Source organism: Schistocerca americana, chromosome 1 (genome assembly GCF_021461395.2).
Source record: "Schistocerca americana isolate TAMUIC-IGC-003095 chromosome 1, iqSchAmer2.1, whole genome shotgun sequence".
NCBI classification, from domain to species: domain Eukaryota; kingdom Metazoa; phylum Arthropoda; class Insecta; order Orthoptera; family Acrididae; genus Schistocerca; species Schistocerca americana.
In genome coordinates, this window is record NC_060119.1 from 962,316,540 (window position 1) to 962,340,950 (window position 24,411).

The 24,411-nt window shown below is 42.2% G+C and overlaps 1 non-coding gene across 1 annotated transcript; it reads left to right on the forward strand.

Annotated features, from left to right (window-relative positions):
• Positions 1-23,682: 23,682 nt before the first annotated feature.
• On the forward strand, positions 23,683-23,758 carry Trnat-ugu. Its single transcript has one exon. It is a non-coding gene; the product is annotated as a tRNA-Thr (tRNA).
• Positions 23,759-24,411: the final 653 nt, after the last annotated feature.

A 24,411-nucleotide genomic window follows, 5' to 3' on the forward strand; every position in this document is an offset into this window, starting at 1 on the left:
CGTGTCTCAGGAAAGGCTGACCTGATGCAAGGTCGAACTACGGACCCAGTGCAGCATTCCAGATGCCCCACCCCCTTCCCCTCCAGTGTCACAAATCCATGGTAGTAGCGATGCGATAATAAAGCGAAATGGTTTCAGTACAAAAGTGGTTAGTTATTTGCATGCTCATAAGCAGCACTTTCTTGGGCTTTGCTATGCCTTACAGCACGTGTATTAAGCACTTCTGCAGTTGCTGGTAAGGAAAGGCTTCCGATTTCTCCCAGTTAGCTGCTGCAGTGTCATCTACTTCCACACCTCGCCTCGCCATCTCGCCTTGCAACGTGCGACGGTTGTGTTATGTTTTGTTAGGCATGACATCCGCGCTCGCCTTTGGCTGGCTCTGCTATGATCTACTACCTGCTTTCGCATTTCTGTCCGAATATAGTCTGTCGCTTGCAATTCTTACACTGTGGTTACGCAGCTGCCAGCGGTATACGATTCCCTCCAGACGCTTTGGGCAGTTTGCATTGATATGCCAACAAATCGAGCAATTTTATTCATGATGCGCTCATGGGCACGTCCAAATAGGATAACTTTGATCTGTTATTCTGTCACGACTTCACGTTGAATCATCTTACTGCACTGATTCCATACAACTGACTGCTTAATACACAGCACATCACTGGCTATACTTACGTCAGTGGTGGAGTGGGTCATCAACTCCTGGTACCAGTTCTACGTCATTTACAGCCCTCAAGTACAACCAGAGTGCTCTTTTAAAGAGATTAACTTATTTTATGCATTTGGAGGCGTGGCCGACGATGTATGGTGGGACTAATCGCACCTTTTCTCTTTGATGGCAGACCAACAGTGAGCCATACTTCAACAGATCCAATTTGTGATACGAAAATGATTTTGATGGTTTACAAAAATGCAACTACTATGCCATGTATGTTAACCATATATATCAGTGCAGCTGACGACCGCAAAAGCTATATACACTGAGGAATCAAAGAAACTGGTACACCTGCCTAATATCGTGTAGGGCCCCCGCAACCACTCAGCAGAGCCGCAGCACGACGTGGCATGGACTCGACTAATGTCTGAAGTAGTGCTGGAGGCAACTGAAACTATGAATCCTACAGGGCTGTCCATAAATTGATAAGGGTACATGGGGGTGGGGATTACTCTGCACTTTGCAAAGCATCCCAGATAAGCTCAATAATGTTTGGTGACGGGCTGAGGTGTTTAAATGGTGTAGAAACTCAGAATAGTGGACCTGGAGACACTCTGTAGCAATTCTGGACATGTTGGTGCAGCATTGTCCTGCGGAATTGACGAAGTCCATCGGAATGCGCAATGGACATGAATGAATGCAGGTGATCAGACAGGACGGTTACGTACGTGTCACCTCTCAGAGTCGTATCTAGGCGTAGCAGGGGTCCCATATCATTCCAACTCCATACGCCCCACACCATTCCAGAGCCTCCACCAACTTCAACAGTCCTCAGCTGACATGCAGGGTCCCTCGATTAATGAGGTTGTCTCCATACCCGTACCAGTCCATCCGCTCGAGACAGTATGAAACGAATCTCGTCTGACCAGGCAACATGTTCCTAGTCATCCACAGTCTAGTGTCTATGTTGACGGGCCCAGGCGAGGCGTAAAGCTTTGTGTCTTGCTGGTTCAAATGGCTCGGAGTGCTATGGGACTTAACATCGCAGGTCATCAGTCCCCTAGAACTTAGAACTACTTGAACCTAACTAACCTAAGGACATCACACACATCCATGCCCGAGGCAGGATTCGAACCTGCGACGTAGCAGTCTCGCGGTTCCGGACTTCGCGCCTAGAACCGCTCTGCCACCGCGGCCTGCATTTGTGTCGTGCTGCTGTAAAAGGTACACGAATCGGCCTTCGGCTCCGAAAGCCCATATCGATGATGCTTCGTTGACTGGTTCGCACGCTGACACTTTATGATGGCGAAAGTGAAAACTGCAGCAATTTGCAGAAGGGTAGCACTTCTGTCCCGTTGAACGATTCACTTCAGTCGTCGCTGATCGTGTCATTGCAGGATCTTTCTCCGGCAGCAGCGATGTCGGAGATTTGATGTTTCACTGTATTCGTGATATCTACGGTATATTCCTGATATAGTTGTACGGGAAAATTCCCACTTCATCGCTACCTCGGAGATGCTGTGTCCCATCGCTTGTGCTTCGACTATAAGAGAAAGTTCAAACTCATTCAGATCTTGATAACCCGCCACTGTAGCAGCAGTAGCCAATCTAAAAGCTACGCGAGATACTTTTTCTCTTATGTAGGCGTTGCCGATCGCAGGGTCGTACTCTGATTGTTTACACATCTCTGTATTTGAATACGAATACCTGTATCAGTTTCTTTGGCGCTTCAATGTACTTTATAAATGAACGTGAGGCATTCAACGCGTACGACTTCGCCTCTGTAGTGGGATAACGAAATACAAGGAATCTGTGTAATTCGTAGAAACAAAGAGTACCTCATTTTATAGATTATTCGGAAACTATTTAGGATTGTTTAGGTGGTCATTCCAAATGCGTTAACTTTAATAAATGTGTGTAATAAAAAATATAGACAGTACGAGAAAGTATACGAAATTTCGAATTTGGGTTGTGAACTGGTCCCAAAATTATACAAAACACTAAATGTTCAACCCATTCAGCATCACAAAATATTCGTAGTACATCACAAGAAATGATGATTTCAGCAACCTGCTGGCATTAAAACAAATGGGTGGTGAAGAATAAAAATTTGCGCCCCATCAGGACTCGAACCCCGATGCACCGCTTCTATAAAACAGCTTGCCTTAACTGTTGCAGGCATCCGAACACTCTTCCCAACTTTCCAAATTGTCATCCTGTCACGCATGAGTAGCGCCCCCCTCCATTAGCCCCAATGCTGAAGCATTTGCTAAGTCCCTCGGGGTTCATAAGATATGGTGCCATCCTTACTCATACGTTTATATACCGATGTGAGGTGTCCGAACAGACACCACATATCAATAGATGAATATTTATAGGACAACTGCGTTGTTTATAACCAGTGGCTACTCGTGAGCATATATTCTGGGAGTTAACAAATTTTTACATTCAGGTAAATATGAGATTGTGAAATTAATTGCATCTCCTATATAATCATTATGCCTATTAACATATTTACACAAACACCCGTTGCCAATAACAGTAATAATAACAATAATAATAACAATATGTAATATGCATAACTTGTCTGAAAAAGAGAGAATTGTTTTAGGATAATTTTGTTCATAAGTAAGTACACAAGAGCGAAATAAGATGTAAGCTTTCGTTATTCTCCATTTCGCATTTTTGTGTAAGTGGGAGTTTTCTACTATTTTATTTTTTCGGACAAATGCACAACACCCCCAAAACAAGTGTTAGTTAACGAATAAACTTGCAGGCAGATATTCAGTCATTCTTACGTTGTACTCACACAACAACTTAAGCTTATTATACATTTTTTAATTTACTTGTAGTCACGCTTATCGGATTTCGTCACTTTCTCAGTCATGGATCTGGTCTGGGCGGCCGTAATTCCTTTGCGGCTAACTTTTCCTGGCAATTTTCTATTCTGTTAGCTCTTACAACAGATTCAACAGAGTTTATGTTGACACTACACACGAAAGCAGATTCCTGCACAGTAAACGACCAACTCCAAACACAAACCACCAATTGTGGAAATGATTAAATTCATGTAGTACTATCAACACGACCAACTGACTAGGATAGAAATGAGGTGCTGATAACCATAAGGGCCAAGTGCACACCGTCGCCGACCCCACATTTAACTGAATATCCAAGAAACCAATGAGACAACTTTTATTGAATGTTCATACATACAATGCCGACCTACGCCATACAATGCCTAATCTAATTCCCTCGGCATCACCAGACTTAATTCGACTACATTCAATTATCCTTGTTTTGCTTTTGTTGATGTTCATCTTATATCCTCCTTTCAAGACGCTGTCCATTCCGTTCAACTGCTCTTCCAAGTCCTTTGCTGTCTCTGACAGAATTACAATGTCATCGGCGAACGTCAAAGTTTTTATTTCTTCTCCATGGATTTTAATACCTACTCCGAATTTTTCTTTTGTTTCCTTCACTGCTTGCTCAATATACAGACTGAATAACATCTGGGAGAGCCTACAAACCCTGTCACACTCCCTTCCCAACCACTGCTTCCCTTTCGTGCCCCTCGACTCTTATAACTGCCATCTGCTGTCTGTACAAATTATAAATAGCCTTTCGCTCCCTGTATTTTAACCCTGCCACCTTTAGAATTTGAAAGACAGTATTCCACTCAACATTGTCAAAAGCTTTCACTAAGTCTACAAATGCTAGAAACCGTAGGTTTGCCTTTCTTAATCTTTCTTCTAAGATTCGTCGTAAGGTCAAAAAAAAAAAAAAAAAAAACGGTTCAAATGGCTCTGAGCACTATGGGACTTAACATCTATGGTCATCAGTCCCCTAGAACTTAGAACTACTTGGACCTAACTAACCTAAGGACATCACACAACACCCAGTCATCACGAGGCAGAGAAAATCCCTAACCCCGCCTGGAATCGAACCCGGGAACCCGGGCATGGGAAGCGAGAACTCTACCGCACGATCACGAGTTGCCTCACGTGTTCCAACATTTCTACGGAATCCAAACTGATCTTCCCCGAGGTCGGCTTCTACCAGTTTTTCCATTCGTCTGTAAAGAATTCGCGTTAGTATTTTGCAGCTGTGACTTATTAAACTGATAGTTCGGTAATTTTCACATCTGTCAACACCTGCAATCTTTGGGATTGGAATTATTATATTCTTCTTGAAGTCTGAGGGTATTTCGCCTGTCTCATACATCTTGCTCACCAGATGGTAGAGTGTTGTCATGACTGGCTCTCCCAAGACCGTCAGTAGTTCTAAGGGAATGTTGTCTACTCCCGGGGCCTTGTTTCGACTCAGGTCTTTCAGTGCTCTGTCGAACTCTTCACTTAGTATCGTATCTCCCATTTCATCTTCATCTACATCCTCCTCCATTTCCATAATATTGTCGTCAAGTACAACGCCCTTGTATTGACCCTCTATATACTCCTTCCACCTTTCTGCTTTCACTTCTTTACTTAGAACTGGGTTTCCATCTGAGTTCTTGATATTCATACAAGTGGCTCTCTTTTCTCCAAAGGTCTCTTTAATTTTCCTGTAGGCAGTATCTATCCTGCCGCTAGTGAGATAAGCCTCTACATCCTTACATTTGTCCTCTAGCCATCCCCGCTTAGCCATTTTGCACTTTATGTCAATCTCATTTTTGAGACGTTTGTATTCCTATTTGGCTGATTCATTTACTGCATTTTTATATTTTCTCCTTTCATCAATTAAATTCAATATTTCTTCTATTTCCCAAGGATTTCTACTAGCTCTCGTCTTTTTAGCTACTTGATCCTCTGCTGCCTTCACTACTTCATCCCTCAGAGCTACCCATTCTTCTTCTACTGTATTTCTTTCCCCTATTACTGTCAGTTGTTCCCTTATGCTCTCCCTGAAACTCTGTATAACCTCTGGTTCTTTTAGTTTATCCAGGTCCCATCTCCTTAAATTCCCACCTTTTTGCAGTTTGTTCAGTTTTAATGTACAGTTCATAACCAACAGAGTGTGGCCAGAGTCCACATCTGCCCCTGGAAATGTCTTACAATTTAAAACCTGGTTTCGTAAATCTCTGTCTTACCATTATATAATCTATCTGATACATTCTAGTATCTCCAGGATTCTTCCACGTATACAACCTTCTTTTATGACTTTTGAGCCAAGTGTTAGCTATGATTAAGTTGTGCTTTGTGCAAAATTCTACCAGGCGGCTTCGCCTTTCTTTTCTTACCTCCAATCCATATTCAAAATGGCTCTGAGCACTATGGGACTTAACATCTATGGTCATCAGTCCCCTAGAACTTAGAACTACTTATACCTAACTAACCTAAGGACAGCACACAACACCCAGCCATCACGAGGCAGAGAAAATCCCTGACCCAATCCATATTCACCAACTATGTTGCCTTCTCTCCCTTTTATTACTAACGAATTCCAGTCACCCATGACTATTAAATTTTCGTCTCCCTTCACTATCTGAATAATTGCTTCTATTTCATCATACATTTCTTCAATTTCTTCATCATCTGCAGAGCTAGTTGGCATATAAACGTGTACTACTGTAGTAGGCACGGGCGTCGTGTCTATCTTGGCCATAATAATGCGTTCACTGTGCTGTTTGTAGTAGCTTGCCCGCAAATCGATTACTGTGTGGTAAAATCCAAAGCTTAATATTCGAGTATTATATCTCGCTCACAATCCCATAAAATAAGTTTGTCTGTCAGGATAACTATAATATGTATTGACGCCTCATCTAATTTTGCTATATAGCGAGTGAATAACATATCTAAGGAGTGTGCTACCATTTAGCGGGACACACGCGAAGCGAACGGAGATTGACACCTGTTGCAGTGTGATAGCACCTGGTAGCATCGACGTAAACTTACAGTTGAACGGGCACGTTGTTTATCGAATCCGTACGTATTTGGCGCATAAGGCAATTACGTCACCCCAATTGCACTTTCGCAAAAGCTCCTTAAAACGTGCACAACTGAAGGTGTGCCCATGATCCTGACGCTACGTTTGCTGAGGTCTAGAGGGAAAGCAATGTAGCGTAGAGCGATAGATTTACCGCCGTGTGTTTCAGATTACGGCATTATATTACGTGTAACAACATTCGAAGAAGAATAACGAATAACTTTGAAAGGTGTCAAAGGTTATGTGTTCATGCGCTCTTACACAACAGCTGCCACTGATTATAACGTTAGATTGTAACGCTAATCATCAATGCTTAGTTTGCACAGTTGAAAATAACGCCTTAATTTAAAAATCTTTTTTATTCCAACAACTCGTAGAATTATACATTATGTCAGACTTTGCAGACACTGATACGGCTACACATCGACAAACAGGGTTACCCACTATTTGGTATAGTTCATGTTATGTCTCTGAGGCATTTTGTCTTTTTATGTATGGGGCATGTCCAGAAAATAAGTACCATTTTCGAAAAAAATCCTAAAGACTTTTTTTAAAATTAAAATAATTTATTACAAGAAACAGAATTTCCTAACTACTTTCCTACGGATCTGCTACTATTGTTCAGACATTTGTTGTTGCGGGAAACGAACTTTCCTATGCCCTTTACACCGAAAGGCGCGGCCAGTGAAGGCACCCATTGCTGAACACCGTTTATTGCATTTTCATCGCCGTGGAAGCTCCTCCCTCCAAAATCAAGAACAAATGGCAGTCAGGAGGTGCCACATCGAGACTGTACATCGGGTGATCGAACGGCTCTCAGACAAATACTATTTTGAGTGACACCAGGAGAATGGGGACGTGCGTTGTCATGAAGCAACACAATGCCTTGACTGAGCATTCCACTCCTTTTGTTTTGAACAGAGCGCCAGAGTTGGCTCAGTACCGGACTAGTGGTTTTACCTTGGGGAAGGAGCTCAACAAGAAGAATTCTTTGTTTTTACCAGACCAAATGGTTCAAATAGTTCTGAGCACTATGGGACTTAACTTCTGAGGTCATTAGTCTCCTAGAACTTGTTGTTGTTGTTGTGGTCTTCGGTCCTGAGGCAGGTTTGATGCAGCTCTCCATGCTACTCTATCCTGTGCAAGCTTCTTCATCTCCCAGTACCTACTGCAACCTACATCCTTCTGAATCTGCTTAATGTATTCATCCCTTGGTCTCCCTCTACGATTTGTACCCTCCACGCTGCCCTCCAATGCTAAATTGGTGATCCCTTGATGCCTCAGAACACGTCCTACCAACCGATCCCTTCTTCTGGTCAAGTTGTGCCACAAACTTCTCTTCTCCCCAATCCTATTCAATACTTCCTCATTAGTTATGTGATCTACCCACCTAATCTTCAGCATTCTTCTGTAGCACCACATTTCGAAAACTTCTATTCTCTTCTTGTCCAAACTATTTATCGTCCATGTTTCACTTCCATGCATGGCTACACTCCATACAAATACTTTCAGAAACATCTATACTCGATGTTAACAAATTTCTCTTCTTCAGAAACGATTTTCTTGCCATTGCCAGTCTACATTTTATATCCTCTCTACTTCGACCATCATCAGTTATTTTGCTCCCCAAATAGCAAAACTCCTTTATTATTTTAAGTGTCTCATTTCCTAATCTAATTCCCTCAGCATCACCCGACTTAATTCGACTACATTCCATTATCCTCGTTTTGCTTTTGTTGATGTTCATCTTATATCCTCCTTTCAAGACACTGTCCATTCCATTCAACTGCTCTTCCAAGTCCTTTGCTGTCTCTGACACAATTACAATGTCATCGGCGAACCTCAAAGTTTTTATTTCTTCTCCATAGATTTTAATACCTGATCCGAATTTTTCTTTTGTTTCCTTTACTGCTTGCTCAATATACAGATTGAACAACATCGGGGAGAGGCTACAACACTGTCTTACTCCCTTCCCAACCACTGCTTCCCTTTCATGTAAATAGTCCCCCATTCGGGTCTCCGGGCGGGGACTACTCAAGAGGATGTCGTTACCAGGAGAAAGAAAACCGGCGTTCTACGGATCGGAGCGTGGAATGTCAGATCCCTTAATCGGGCAGGTAGGTTAGAAAATTTAAAAAGGGAAATGGATAGGTCAAAGTTAGATATAGTGGGAATTAGTGAAGTTCGGTGGCAGAAGGAACAAGACTTGTCGTCAGGTGACTACAGGGTTATAAACACAAAATCAAATAGGGGTAGTGCAGGAGTAGGTTTAATAATGAATAGGAAAATAGGAATGCGGGTAAGCTACTACAAACAGCATAGTGAACGCGTTATTGTGGCCAAGATAGATACGAAGCCCACACCTACTACAGTAGTACAAGTTTATATGCCAACCAGCTCTTCAGATGACGAAGAAATTGAAGAAATGTATGATGAAATAAAAGAAATTATTCAGATTGTGAAGGGAGACGAAAATTTAATAGTCATGGGTGACTGGAATTCGAGTGTAGGAAAAGGGAGAGAAGGAAACATAGTCGGTGAATATGGATTGGGGCTAAGAAATGAAAGAGGAAGCCGCCTGGAAGAATTTTGAACAGAGCACAACTTAATCATAACTAACACTTGGTTTAAGAATCATGAAAGAAGGTTGTATACATGGAAGAACCCTGGAGATACTAAAAGGTATCAGATAGATTATATAATGGTAAGACAAAGATTTGGGAACCAAGTTTTAAATTGTAAGACATTTCCAGGGGCAGATGTGGACTCTGACCACAATCTATTGGTTATGACATGTAGATTAAAACTGAAGAAACCGAAAAAAGGTGGGAATTTAAGGAGATGGGACCTGGATAAACTGAAAGAACCAGAGGTTGTACAGAGTTTCAGGGAGAGCATAACGGAACAATTGACAGGAATGGGGAAAAGAAATACAGTAGAAGAAAAATGGGTAGCTTTGAGGGACGAAGTAGCGAAGGCAGCAGAGGATCAAGTAGGTAAAAAGACGAGGGCTAGTAGAAATCCTTGGGTAATAGAAGAAATATCGAATTTAATTGATGAAAGGAGAAAATAAAAAAACGCAGTAAATGAAGCAGACAAAAAGGAATACAAACGTCTCGAAAATGAGATCGACAGGAAGTGCAAAATGGCTAAGCAGGGATGGCTAGAGGACAATTGTAAGGATGTAGAGGCCTATCTCACTAGGGGTAAGATAGATACTGCCTACAGGAAAATTAAAGAGACCTTTGGAGATAAGAGAACGACTTGTATGAATATCAAGAGCTCAGATGGAAACCCAGTTCTAAGCAAAGAAGGGAAAGCAGAAAGGTGGAAGGAGTATATAGAGGGTCTATACAAGGGCGATGTACTTGAGGACAATATTATGGAAATGGAAGAGGATGTAGATGAAGATGAAATGGGAGATATGATACTGCGTGAAGAGTTTGACAGAGCACTGAAAGACCTGAGTCGAAACAAGGCCCCCGGAGTAGACAACAATCCATTGGAACTACTGACGGCCTTGGGAGAGCCAGTCCTGACAAAACTCTACCATCTGGTGAGCAAGATGTATGAAACAGGCAAAATACCCTCAGACTTCAAGAAGAATATAATAATTCCAATCCCAAAGAAACCAGGTGCTGACAGATGTGAAAATTACCGAACTATCAGTTTAATAAGTCACAGCTGCAAAATACTAACACGAATTCTTTACAGACGAATGGAAAAACTAGTAGAAGCCAACCTCGGGGAAGATCAGTTTGGATTCCGTAGAAACACTGCAATACGTGAGGCAATACTGACCTTACGACTTATCTTAGAAGAAAGATTAAGGAAAGGCAAACCTACGTTTCTAGCATTTGTAGACTTAGAGAAAGCTTTTGACAATGTTGACTAGAATACTCTCTTTCAAATTCTAAAGGTGGCAGGGGTAAAATACAGGGAGCGAAAGGCTATTTACAATTTGTACAGAAACCAGATGGCAGTTATAAGAGTCGAGGGACATGAAAGGGAAGCAGTGGTTGGGAAAGGAGTAAGACAGGGTTGTAGCCTCTCCCCGATGTTGTTCAATCTGTATATTGAGCAAGCAGTAAAGGAAACATAAGAAAAATTCGGAGTAGGTATTAAAATTCAGGGAGAAGAAATAAAAACTTTGAGGTTCGCCGACGACATTGTAGTTCTGTCAGAGACAGCAAAGGACTTGGAAGAGTAGTTGAAACGAATGGACAGTGTCTTGAAAGGAGGATGTAAGATGAACATCAACAAAAGCAAAACAAGGATAATGGAATGTAGTCGAATTAAGTCGGGTGATGCTGAGGGAATTAGATTAGGAAATGAGGCACTTAAAGTAGTAAAGGAGTTTTGCTATTTGCGGAGAAAAACAACTGATGATGGTCGAAGTAGAGAGGATATAAAATGTAGGCTGGCAATGGCAAGGAAAGCGTTTCTGAAGAAGAGAAATTTGTTAACATCCAGCATTGATTTAAGTGTCAGGAAGTAATTTCTGAAAGTATTCGTATGGAGTGTAGCCATGCATGGAAGTGAAACATGGACGATAAATAGTTTGGACAAGAAGAGAATAGAAGCTTTCGAAATGTGGTGCTACAGAAGAAAGCTGAAGATTAGATGGGTAGATCACATAACTAATGAGGAAGTATTGAATAGGATTGGGGAGAAGAGAAGTTTGTGGCACAACTTGACCAGAAGAAGGGATCGGTTGGTAGGACATGTTCTGAGGCATCAAGGGATCACCAATTTAGTATGGAGGGCAGCGTGGAGGGTAAAAATCGTAGAGGGAGACCAAGAGATGAATACACTAAGCAGATTCACAAGGATGTAGGTTGCAGTAGGTACTGGGAGATGAAAAAGCTTGCACAGGATAGAGTAGCATGGAGAGCTGCATCAAACCAGTCTCAGGACTGAAGACCACAACAACATCAATGATTAAAATGCTTTTTCATAAACTGTCTGTATTATCCTTAATAATCAAATAGAAATAAGACATCACATAACCTGAAGTTTGTTCTTGTAGTAATTTATTTATATATTTTGTTTTGTGCTCTCATGTTATCGCCAGTCTGATTAAAATTTTTGCTTTATATCGACTTTAATACGTGCAAAACGCGAAGTAATTACATCTCTGTGAAAAGTAGGTCCACGCCATATCTTTTTCTCAAGATCATTGTTTTAAGCAACGCTTGTAAAGCGCCTGCTGGATGCGGGCAAAGTCTCGCTGTCAGAGTGTAAATTAATGTTGTTTGTGTGAAAGTGTGTATAGTGATACAACAACTGAATATCAAAATGGAGACAAACAGATGGACACTAAAGCCGCTCATACTGTCGTAGTAAGTAGAAAACTGAATTTACATCCATAGCGACAGATAAGCAATAGTCATGGCGATACATTAAAGCATGTCCCATCTTTTTGTAATAGAGCCAGCACCCAATATTATGCTCGAAATAATGAAGTAACTTCCAGAATCCATCTCAACATGGACTTGAGAAGGTTCTAAACCGTTTCATGGAATAAAAACAATTATTCTAAAAAATGACTGTTTGCAGTTTCATATAACATTTACATTCAGTTAACAATCGCGGTTCTAAAATATCCGTAATAAATAAGCATATTGAGTCACAATTCTGTTTAACAATTCATCTTCTTCTTCACTGTGTGAGGTAAGAAATGTCAAAGCACTGCCAAGTCGCCTCGTTTTGTGAACATCTGTAAGTATTTTTCGATCATTTTTCTGTAGACTTGGCCTTCAGCCAATTGAGCCTCTTACTGTTAAAGTAGCGTTTCTTCTACTTTGTAACAGAGCTGATGATGGTAGTAAGTCGAAATCAGCTATTTAGAATTTTGTAGTAATGCATTATCAAGGCGGACATTTATGAATAAAGCCCTATTGCAGATGTTTACGTCCATTTGTAAGTGTTGTATTATATTCTTGGTTAACACCATGAATGTTCATAAACATGTGACAGATGCTCTCACAAAAGTGCTCACGATCTCATAAATAAGCGCAAGTGTTCAATGCAGTCCTATGTAGAAATTTCTGTATATTACGTAGTAATATGGGGAAAAATTTCAGATGTATTCTTCATTTCAAACTTCTACAGAAGTCACTTACTGTTTACAACTGCTTTCGTTACTCGTTGGAAAGGAGTAGGTGTACTTTAACTTCCATACGTACAAGGCGACCGCACGTATTTGCCCTTACCGATTTGATTTCTGTTCATAGGGTAAATAGAGCATGGTTAGAAGTTCAAGTTATGTAAAGAAGGAGGAGCGACTCTCAACAAAAAATGGCTCTGAGCACTATGGGACTTAACATCTGTGGTCATCAGTCCCCTAGTCCGCCCCAGTAGCTGAGTGGTCAGCGTGACGGATTGCCGTCCTCTGGGCCCGGATTCGATTCCCGGCTGGGTCGGAGATTTTCTCCGCTCAGGGACTGGGTGTTGTGTTGTGTTCATCCTCATTTCATCCCCATCCGGCGTGCAGGTCGCCCAATGTGGCGCCGACTGTAATAAGACCTGCGATATGGCGGCCGGACCTGCCCCGCGAGGGGCCTCCCGGCCAATGACGCCAAACGCTCATTTCCATTTCCATCAGTCCCCTAGAACTTAGAACTACTTAAACCTAACTAACCTAAGGACATCACTCATATCCATGTCCGAGGCAGGATTCGAACCTGCGACCGTAGCGGTCATGCGGTTCCAAACTGAAGCGCCTAGAACCGCACGGCCATGCCGGCCGGCCGACTCTCAACAGTTTTCGAGAAATTCGAGTTTGAAATTTTTAGGAATGCATATATGTACTTTTGTGTGGTCTCTAACAGGCAAGGAGTCCATAGCCAAGTAAAGCTAGCAGGATAGCTCAGCGTCTTCGGTCAGAAAAAAACTGAGTGAGTGGACCAACGATCAACTTGAACGGGTACATCGAGTCTGGCTGCTGGTGCTTTTCTTTGATCCCATGTAACTCTAACAACCGATTTATTATGATTGTCCAAATTATCAGTAGTTAATGATTCATTTATAATTTGCATAACATTTATTCTGAAAAATAGGGAAACAAAATATTTTTGTAATGCGATTTCAAATAAAAACAGGATACACAACCCATTTTGGCAACAGTCTTGCGGCAGTGGATACACCGGTTCCCGTGAGATCACCGAAAGTAAGCGCTGTCGGGCGTGGTCGGCACTTGGATGGGTGACCACCCAGGCCGCCATGTGCTGTTGCCATTTTTCGGGGTGCACTCAGCCTCGTGATGCCAATTGTGGAGCTACTCGACCGAATAGTAGCGGCTTCGGTCAAGAATACCATCATAACGACCGGGAGAGTGGTGTGCTGACCCCACGCCCCTCCTATCCGCATCCTCCACTGAGGATGACACGGCGGTCGGATGGTCCCTGTAGGCCAGTCGTGGCCTGACGACAGAGTGCAACCCATTTTGAATTACATCAGTATAATTTGTTTATTGAAATTATTGTACCTACAACTATGACATGTGTGGAGCACTGCAGGAATCAGGATGCTACTGATCATAGAAATAATAACACATTAATTATTGTGGCATATAGCACAAGTAATAAAGGCCGAGTGTTTGCATGAGCATGGTTTTCCAATGTTTCTGCTGCAAAACAAACTTTGCTTACGTCCGTAAACGGTTCCCAGTCATAACACAGTTTCGGGGCGTATCACGCGTATCTGATATCACCCAACATTGCTGCAGACAACTGATTGAATTTTTATGCAGTCTTCTTATTTGCAATCTTCTCTGTTGCGTTCGATAATGTACGAACAATTTTGTAGTCACTTTATAAGGTTTTTCACCTGTCTATAAAAATAAATATCGGCGGGATGCACCAGCGGAGTACATTGTGGAGGAATAGCTTTAATACTGCACGTCGGGTGACCATATCTACCTTGAAAAATTTCGTCATACAAAACCGAGTTCGTTTGCCCTCCCCAAGAATCGAGGACCAAATGAAATTGTTCTTCTCTCACACATGGCTTCAAGACGTCAACTAGAAATTTCCTGAATAGTACTGTTGTGAGCTTTCCAGACTTTCGAGATGTTATCACATGGTTTTTCTATTTGTGTGCGTACTCGTCAGCTGTTTTTTGCACCCTTGGTCTAACTGAGCCGTGGTATCTTACAAGCAAACATAGACCGTTAGTAGCAATTTTCTAGATAAGGTGATAGCATACTACGCGTGTACGGATGTGTCACCTTGAGCATATACTCTCGCTTCACATGAACAAACTACGTTCCGCGTTCGGCAAGAGTTCATTCATAAGTTACCTGATATTCGCACCGTAGAACAGACAACCACTAATTAGCATCCAGTGGTCTATAAAAATAGTATTGCAATTTATGTAAGTTAATCAGATACTTTTAATGTGTAATGCCTGTTTGATCTGTGTTAACAATAAAACCCTTGTCGTCTTTTGGTATGAGGGCTCTAATCTACATTCGAAAATTTGCTGTTGCATCAACGACTTGCTGCAGTGAGGTGCTTTCCGTCTCTGACTCGAATTTGGTGATTTTTTATCTGATGAATCTGATGTCTTTGAAGAGCACGAGCCAAGAGTCAGAAGCTTGAAAATTTAAATCAGGAAATCGGTTAGCAGCAGCAAGAGCCCATTCCTGCAGGTTGATTGCCGTCACCTGCTCAAGCTTCTATGAAACGATCATAGGATCACAAATCAGTTGTTTTGAGTTGCTCATGCCTTGTTCCATCTTGTTTTATTTGTCCTTCTCATCTTTACTAACCTTTCATGCTTTTGAGGCCTGAGGAATCACTTCTACGAAGTGCTACCACACTCCATCCTGGACGCTCCAGCAAGTCCCTGCATATTACCAACGTTCACTGGATATGCCAGCTGCTATTAAAGGCGACCAACAGACTACAGCACGAAAACCGACAAGCTCGCACACTGACGCACAAACAAACCGCCAACATTACCCTACACTGTGAATCCGATGTATGACCTATCAAACACAAAACGATGATGAACCTAACTGTTACAGGTATTCTGACGCTGACCAAGAAATCAACCGGCACCCAACAGTAGCCGCCGAGTAACACCAACGCACGACGGCAAAAGTATCAACCTCCATGATACCCACTACTAACAATACCTGCCCTTTCATGACCTGTCGCAGGCAGCAAGAAAACACTACTGCTCTTACAACCTGAACGAACTATCACAGAGGTGTTTCCCCTTGGCTCTTCCCTTGGTACTTTTTTTCCCCTCTGCCCTGCAAACCGCTACCTTTCGTTCAACTTTCGATCCAATCTATCGTGTATTAACGGTTAACGTTAACCAGACGTACACGAACGTCGCGGTACCCACATACTGCGAGACCTCATTTTAGTGAAAACTAATCCTTATGCAGAAATGGCAGTAGAATTTTTGTATTTGCCTTCATGCCGGTGTGGGCGTGGAGGGGCTCCCCCTATATTCTAAAACAATCGTCGATGTACTGCTTGGCAATCAGTTCCTCTTGTAGCGCGAGTCATTCCTCTTGTAGTGCGAGTTATTTCTCCACTATCATTTCGAAATTTCTGCGAAATATTTCTTCTCCAGTTTTCACGTGTTCTTGTGTTATCACTGCAGAAGGTTTCGAAGAGACGGAATTGTTTTGGAGCTGGAGCATTTCACTGTACACAAGTGCCATTTTTAATCGCTTTTTTGAAACTTCATTGCATAGCGATTCGGTTCCACAATTAGGATCACGTTCTCTTTCTGTCGAAGTACCAGGCACATCAATACATTTACTCGTAAAATCAGACATTTTAGGACGCTGACATGTAACTATCTCGGGGGCTAACAAGGGAATGAAGTATTCTTCGTGTCTGTAAGCGTTCTCCCTCTACCAACCGAAAGGTGATTGTGCACATGCAGCTTTTTCTGGTGGGTCGAAGCTAACTGCATGATTACCGGGAAAACGGTTTCATGCGGTGAGTCGTACCGTATTTGAAAAGTACCTCTACCGGGAAAATGGGCTCATGTTGGGTTGAATCGTACCTGCAGGAATACGGTTATAGCGGTAAACTACTTCCAAAATGTTAAAGAAAAACCAGAATTTTCAAGGTGACGATTGTGTTTACAAACAATAATTCCTTAGGTACTGACAACTTGCACAATTATAATAAACTCCGTTATTAGAATTACATGGGAACGAAGAAACAAAACGCTAGTGGGGAGGGATATTCGATCCAAAGTTCTAAGTCTTACGAAACAAGCTATTACTCGCTCGCTTATGTACTCTTTGGCTGCTAGCGACCACACATAAGTGTATATGCATGACTGAAACTTTCAAACGAGATTTTCTCGAAAACGGTTGAGATGTGATCAAAAGTATCTGGACACCTGGCTGAAAATAATTTACAAGTTCGTGGCGCCCTCCATCGGTAATGTTGGCATTCAATATGGTGTTGGCCCATCCTTAGCCTTGATGACAGCTTCCACTCTCGCAGGCATACGTTCAATCAGGCGCTGGAAGGTTTCTTGGGGAATGATGGCCCATTCTTCATGGAGTGCTGCACTGAGGAGTGGTATCGATGTCGGTCGGTGAGACCTAACACAATGTCCGCATTCCAAAACATCCCAAAGGTGTTCTGTAGGATTCAGGTCAAGACTTTGTGCAGCCCAGTCCATTACAGGGATGTTATTGTCGTGTAAACATTCCTCCACAGGCCATGCATTATGAACAGGTGTTCGATCGTGTTGAAAGATGCAGTCGCCATCCCCGAATTGCTCTTCAACAGGGGGAAGCAAGAGGGTTCTTAAAACATTAATGTAGGCCTGTGCTGTGATAGTGCCACGCAAAACAACACGGGGTACAAGCACCCTCCATGAAAAACATGACCACACGGTAATACCACCGTCTCCGAATTATACTATTGGCACTACACAGGCTGGTAGATGACGTTCACCGGGCATTTGCCATACCCACACCCTGCCATCGGATCGCCACATTGTGTAGCGTGACTTGTCACTCCACATAAAGCTTTATCCACTGCTCAATCGTCCAATGTTTACGCTCCTTACACCAAGCGAGGCGTCGTCTGGCATTTACGGCGTGATGTGTGGCTTATGAGCAGCCGCTCGGCCATGAAATCCAAGTTTTCATTTTCTCACCCTCCGCCTAAATGTCATAGTACTTGCAGTGGGTCCTGATGCAGTTTGAAATTCCTGTGCGATGGTCTGAATAGATGTCTGCCTATTACACATTACGACCCTCTTCAACAGTCGGTGGTCTCCGTCAGTAAACAGACGAGGTCGGCCTATATGCTTTTGTCCTGTACGTGTCCCTTCACGTTCCCACTTCACTATTACATCGGAAACAGTGAATCTAGGGATGTTTAGGAATGTGGAAATCTTGTATGATGCAAGTGACACCCAATCACCAGACCACGTTTGAAGTCCGTGAGTTCCGCGGGGCGCCCCATTCTACGCTCTCACGAGTTATAATGACTACTGACGATGCTGATATGGAGTACCTGGCAGTAGGTGGAAGCACAATGTACCGAATATGAAAAACACATGTTTTTGGGGGTGTCGGGATACTTTTGATTACATAGGATATGTTGAAGTCCTAGCCATGACCTACACACCCCATCAGTATGATACAAATCGGCGAGGGCAAGTACAACCGTTGTTAGTTCCTTACATGAGAAATTAGGAGTCATTTTGTGAGAGAAGCTGAAAGCAAATTGATGTATATTTTGCAACTCATAGGATCCCTGAGTAGGAAATGAATTTAAATACTGGTCGTTTGCAATATACAGTATTGTGGTTGTCTTCTATAACAGGAGCAGAAGGAGCCGAAAAGACTTTTGTCACACACGCAAACACGACACTGCCAAAAACGCGACTGTAAAGAGAATTAATGGAACCAGCATAAAACATGCAGCCCCGCCGAAACACGAATAATAAAGAGAAGGTCTTGTTGCCCTCAAGCACACAACAAGCTTGATAAATAATGAGCAACAGGCCTAATGTGTAACACAGGTACGGGTTTGAGTCTTTTGAGGCAACGCAATATGTTCACCATGCAATAACCCTCGCGTAATTAAGTACGTAGAAACTGTTTACTTTCGGTGACACTCCGTAAGAGTGCACAGCACTTTTATAGAAATGTGTATTCGTTGTAACAGAGACATCATTACATTTTGTAAAATGTAATTTCTTAACTTGTACATGACGTCCGCTCATCTAGGGGTTTGCGCCCTGTTAATTCCCGCGATCAGGCCCTGGGTCGTTATTAGGAGAGGCATGAAGTAATAAATTATGTTTTCAAAATATGTATTTTATTTTAATTATACGTAAACCAATCTACAATCACAGCTTATTATCACAAGGAAACAGAGATTCTCATCTAATATAAAGACTCGAAGTCTTTCTCAAAATCACCATCTCCAAAAAGCTTTACGCTATGTTAACCCTTAGTTAGTGAATTACGACTAGTTTCATGTCCCATAGATCATTTTGCATGCTAAATCATTAAAATGTGGAACGAGTCGTTTTACGTTCGAAACGCGGTTTTCGGCAAATGTTAAAGCGGCGAGGGGCACGTTTCTCTCTCTCTCTCTCTCTCTCTCTCTCGCTCTCTCCCTCTCCCTCTCTCTCTCTCTCTCTCTCTCTCTCTCTCTCTCACTCTCTCTCTTTTCTTTTTTTAGTCCTGGTATCAATGGAGAAATTGAAGCAAGCACTGGAACCGTATACTTTTTATAACTGCATTCCATAGCACTTAAAAAGACAACTACGGCGTTTGTTAGTGTTGCCGCTGAAACCTATCGTAAAAAAATTCCAGAAATGTCCTAGAATTTGTGAGCATGATGGCCGGGATCGGCATTAGCGGTGCAGACGCCACCAAGCAAAAATGTCGTGCTACACTGTGTCGGGACGTCAACACATTTGCCTGATTAGTTGTCTACACTGCAAGCCGCTCATTTCTGCTCCAGTATTCGTTGCTTGCAGACATGTACACCAATGACATGTTGAATACACTACTTTTATACGGCGGATGTAAAAATTGCCATAAAAACAGTACAGCGGTATGGAGCTATCTATCCGGATCTCCAATGTCCGAAGCACCAGACAATTGCGTGAATTATTAAGACAGCACAGGGTGCCTGAACGTCAAAAAGAGGACAAGAAATAACTGCAGCTGGCAGAGAACATGAAGAAGCTGTTCTGGCTACGACGCCCCATGAATCTGCACAGTGGTACGAGACATATTGTCAAGGAATGTGGATTCATCCAGACGAGTGTCATTCGCATCCAGTATTGACAGAATTTCCATCCCTATCATCTGTAAACCACATCAGGCACTCGATGACCGTGATTTCGAACGTCATACATGATTCTGTCGGTTTGCCCTTCAGCTATTGAGAGAAACACAGACAAGGGAAATAAAAGAGGAAATTCAACAGGAACTCTGCTCATTAAATAGGATGGTGAAAAGGAGTTTCAGGAAAGATGAGAGAATCTTTATCAATAATCTAGGAAGAAAGGCGGAGGCAGCAGCTAACAAAGATGATAACAAGACACTATATAACATCGCAAGGAAACAGTCAAATAAGAAATTTGGAGGTGATACGCCAATCGAGGACAAGCAATTAAAACTACTCATGAAACGAGAAGACCAAGTGCGGAAGTGACAACAACGTTTTGAGAACATTCTGAACCGTGATACTATAGATGACGGTGTAACTCATCTGAATGTGGATGAGGAAGGCCCCCCACAAGATACGTCAATTAACTTAGCAGTGCCATCCAAAGAAGAAATTGCTAGAGCAGTCCAACAAAAAAAAAAAGAACGGAAAGTCTCCGGGACTGGACAAAAACAGTCCAGAGTTACTTAAAGTAGATCCCTCTATAACAGCAGAAATTTTACACCCACTCCAGACAGCAATATGGATGAATGAAAAAGTACCGAATTACTGTAAATGGGGCTCGCTTGTCAAGTTCCCGAAGAAAAGAGACCTATCGGTTTGTGATAATTGGAGAGGTATCATGCTGCTGTCAGTCCCAAGCAAGATTCTCTCACGAATGATTCTAAATAGGATAAAAGCATATGTAGACAAGGAAATAAGAAGAGAACAAGCAGGATTCAGGAAAGGTCGCTCTTGCATTGAACTGGTAAACACCTTGAGAATAATAGCTGAACATTCATGTGAATGCCAATCACCGCTTTACATGCTGTTTGTAGACTTTGAGAACGCCTTCGACAGTATAATTAGAAGAAATATACGGAGCTCACTGAAAACTTTTGGAATCTCCAACACAATAATTGCTCTTTCCAAGTACAAGTATGAAAACTACACGTGCCAGGTTCAGCGTCAAAGTCTGATTTCAGATCCAATAACAGTGAAAACAGGAGTTAAGCAAGGTTGCATACTCTCACCGATATTGTTTAATATTGTACTGACTCTTGTAATGGTGCATGCAGTGGATAAAGTGAGAGATATAAAATCGACCAATGGAACACATGTAGAAGACCTAGATGTCGCAGACGACCTTTGCCTTCTGCCCCACAGCCTCAAAGACGTGAATGTGAAACTAGAAGATCTGAAATCTGCGGGCAAAGAAAGCCGGTTTGAAAATTAATGCCCAACAAACAACAGACAAGCAGACAAATGATCACAACGCCGTAGCGCTTAAACTTGGGAGCCATATAATCGAAAGAGTGGATAAGTTTTTCTATCTTTCTATCTAAGATGGTGGTGCAACAGAGGAGGTTAACAGCCCCAACAACAAAGTCAAAGTCGCTTTTACAATTCTCCGCTCTATCTGGGGATCGAAGGAAATAACTATGAGGACCGAATTGCGGATATTTGAAAGTAATGTAAAATCTGTACTTCCATATGGATGTGAAACACGGAAAGTGACAAAGCAACTAATCCATAAGCTGCAGACATTCAACAACAGATGTCTGAGAAACATCCTGGGAATACGGTGGCCAAATGTCATCTCTAACAAAACACTCTGTGAAAGAACCAACCAGAAGCCAATTGAGCTGCAAATAAGAAGCAGGAAGTGGAGATGATTAGGACATAAACTTAGGAGATCAAATGAACACACTGAGAAGGAAGCACTTTATTGTATCTTGCAGGAACGTCAGAGATGAGGCAGGCCCTAAATGACTTGGAGACGATCAGTTGAAGCAGATGGTCAACAGCAAGGAATAGGATGGGAAGAAGAGAACAAGATGGCGATAGTCTGCTGCAGTCCTATGCTCAACATAAGGAGTTAAAGGAATTAGTAGTAAAATAACTGAGAGCCGACCTACTTTTTTCCAGTGTGTGCTCTTTACTGATGGGGCAACGTTTGCTAACCACGCTAACATTAATTTGCATAACAAGCACTACTGGGCAGCCATAAATCCACACTGACTTCGTCAGGTGCAGCGTCAGCTGCCACACAGCATAACGTGTGGTACAGCATCATAGGAAATTACATTGTCGGACTTTACTTCATCTCAGTCATTCTGAATTGACATTCGTACGCACACTTTCCGACTGCCATTCTGCCGGTTCTTCTACAAGAGGTACCACTGGATAGTCGCGAGTGTATGTGGTTGCAACACGACGGTTGTCCAGCTCATTACTCCATGATGCTACGCAAATATTGAATAAAAACTTCCCTGGACGTTGGATGGGACGAAATTCTGTTGTCAAATGGTCTGCAAGGTCTTTGTTTGGGGAGCACTCAAAGATTCAAGCTGTGACGAAGCCCCAAGTACGCCAAACGATGTGTGTCGTCGAATCGCCAGTGCATGCTCACCATATCATTCACTGCAGTTATATCTGCTCAACGTTCTTTCGAACGGCGACTGCAAAGGTGCCTTTCATTTCATGGTCAACAGGTTTAACACGTGTTTAAACAAAAGATAAAGCTATTTTTTGGAAAACGAAATTTGGGTTATGTGATTTGGGTGGTTATCAAATCACTGTTAGTAAATTGTTTGTTTCATTTACGTATGTACGAAATTGCACTGTAATCTCAAATAAGTCGACAGCTTGTTTTGCACGTAGCTGGTAACTCTGTTACAACGCGCATATGTGCAGCATTAAACGACGTTCCGTTAAGAAGGATATTTTTTTGCTGTGTACATGTGGTCACCAAAGTATTTTCAATAAAATGTTTAGTTCAAGGGATGTATCCCATATGATAAAATTTTGAGCAATGTAGGCAGATAGAGACAATTGCCCGACAGCCTGTATTTTACCTCTAAGAAGTACACAGACATGTACAGGAAAGAGGGGTCAAATTTTCCTACTACATTTCGATATTTAATACAGTAGTTCCTGTTTGCAGCGTATAAGACTTCTTTGTTTTTGAAGAATAAAAAGTTGATTTCTTTCTTTCAGTTCACGTAAATCAGGGAGGACACATAAATGTGCTATAGTTTTCCTAAGCCCTCTGTGATACGCTAGAATCTAGCCTATGTCTCATTTCCATATACAATATTCGTAGGTGAAATTGGATCCAGGTCGTAAGTTGGTTCAGGGGGAAATAAAGAGTTATTATTTGTACGAAGACAGTAACTTGTTCTCGAAAGAACAGTTACTGTTGATGACCGTGCAGCTTTTTCCCTGGAATAAATGATGACTAACTGAAAACCTCTGCTGCCGACAGGTGTTGTTGATATACCTCGATGTGGACAGCTGAAAATGTGTGCCCCGACCGGAACTCGAACCCGGGATCTCCTGCTTACATGGCAGACGCTCTATCCACCTGAGCCACCGAGGACACTTATGAGTAGCGCGACTGCAGGGACTTATCTCTTGCACGCTTCCCGTGAGACTCACATTCCCAACTGTCCACAATTCTACATACGTAGTGTACCTTATAGACATTTGCCCACCCACTCATTACTCGCGCACGTTTTGGCGATTCCCGTAAGAGTTTGGGCAACCTGTACGCATTCGCACAGACGAAGGTCAATGGCTGGGTAGCCTTTAACTATATATACGAAGACAGTAACTCGTTCTCGAAAGAACAGTTACTGTTGATGACCGTGCAGCATTTTCCCTGGAATAAATGATGACTAACTGGAAACCTCAGCTGCCGACAGGTGTTGTTGACGTACCTCGATGTGGCTCAGACGGATAGAGTGTCTGCCATGTAAGCAGGAGATCCCGGGTTCGAGTCCCGGTCGGGGCACGCATTTTCAGCTGTCCACATCGAGGTATATCAACAACACCTGTCGGCAGCTGAGGTTTTCAGTTAGTCATCATTTATTAAGAGTTATTGTCGTACCTCAGGCTTACCTTATGGTATACAACTATGAGACCTGATCAGGGCCGCCTGTTTGGCAGTGTTCGCATCGCAAATGGCGTTTCCGGCCACCGTGCTGTCAAATTCTTGGATATTTCTAGAATTTTTTTACGACGATTTTCAACGTCAACACTCTTTCTTCTCAAGAACCATCGAAATCAGTTGTAAAAAGTGTATGGTTCCAATTAAAAATCATACTTACTTCAATATCTCAGTTGGTGCCAACGCTAAAAACACTAATCAAACAAAAAAACTACGTGCCCCTCGACGTTCTAACATTTGCCGTGAACCTCGTTTGGTTATGTGTAACAGTTAAATGTATAAAAGCGGTGGTTTTGTCTTACGTGACTCACGCTGTAAGTACAGAAGGGATTTAGTAATTCATACAATTTCTACCTACCACCCTTTGCACATTATAATAATAGAAATGGTACTGAGGAATAGAAGTAGTTGTCAAGGAGAAACTTTGTCAATTTATTTTCAAATTTTACTTTGCTGTTTGTCTAACGTTTTATTTCACTAAGTAAGTGATCAAATAT